We start from the raw sequence: 1,198 nt of genomic DNA on the forward strand, positions 1-1,198 counted from the left end.
TGATTTTAGAGTTTTTTAAAAATACTGGTAGCCATATTTTGTTCATTCTCATGGTTTCATCCTTTCTGTTGAAATTGTCCACATGCTTGTGGATTTCATTGGCTCCTCTGTGTAGTCTGACATGGTGGTTGTTAGAGTGGTCCAGCATTTCAGAACGCTATATGCTGTGTCCCGGTTGGTGAGCAAGTGTTCTGCTATGCCTGACTTCTCTGGTTGAATTAGTCTGCAGTGCCTTTCATGCTCCTTGATTTGTGTCTGGGCAATACTGCGTTTGGTGGTCCCTATGTAAACTTGTCCACAGCTGCACAGTATACGGTAGACTCCTGCAGAGGTGATAGGATCCCTCTTGTCCTTTGCTGAATTTGTTGGATTTTCTTAGTGGGTCTGTAGATAATTTGTACATTGTATATTAACTGATAAGAACAGATACTACACTTGATCTTAGCCAATAGGCCAAGAGGTGATTAAGTATTGCAAAAGCTGATAATGCCGTGCAGGCAATTCATAAATTATGTAACCACAATTACCCGGGATCTTTGCGTCCCTTCCTGAAGGTTCTTAAGGCTAAGATGTTCCCCATTGCTTTGTATGGAGCTGAAATATGGGGGGGGGGGGGGTGTCAAGATCTGACATTGGTAGAAAGATTCCAACTTCGCCACTTAAAAACTGGCTTAGGTGTGGAGAGATCATCCCTGTCAGCTGCAGTGAGAGCAGAGATGGGAGTACCCCCAATTTCCACAGTAATTATGAAGAGGCAGATCAATTGGTGGTACAAAATAAGACAAATGCAACCCCATAGACTCCCAGCCACATGCCTATTAGAGCAAGAAAACCACAAAGAATGGTCATCATGGCTAAGCAGACTCAGCCACACTGTCAGTAAGTTAGGTTTTCCCCTCTCGAGCTAATAAATTTTGAGGCTAAAGTGTGCTCAATTGTTTACCAAAGAGCCCTTGACACTGCGGCACAAAATGACCTTATGATCATAGCACAAGCTAGAGCCACTCCATACCTGGCTAAATTTAAATGCAACGTGGGCATGGAAACCTACCTCTTTTTTACACTCCCACTATATATTAGAAAACTTTTTACCCGGGCTAGATTTGAGCAACTCGACATTAAGTCTAAGCTAGGTAGACGCCAGAATATCCCTTATACAAAGAGAACCTGTGGGTGCCGCAAGGCAGATGCAGAAGTG

The 1,198-nt window shown here is 43.3% G+C and overlaps 1 pseudogene; it reads right to left on the reverse strand.

The window, feature by feature from the left end:
- Nucleotides 1-286: 286 nt before the first annotated feature.
- Nucleotides 287-465, reverse strand: LOC134298119 (U2 spliceosomal RNA; annotated as a pseudogene).
- Between the last annotated feature and the right edge of the window lie 733 nt (nucleotides 466-1,198).

Source organism: Anolis carolinensis, chromosome 3 (genome assembly GCF_035594765.1).
Source record: "Anolis carolinensis isolate JA03-04 chromosome 3, rAnoCar3.1.pri, whole genome shotgun sequence".
Lineage (NCBI taxonomy): Eukaryota > Metazoa > Chordata > Lepidosauria > Squamata > Dactyloidae > Anolis > Anolis carolinensis.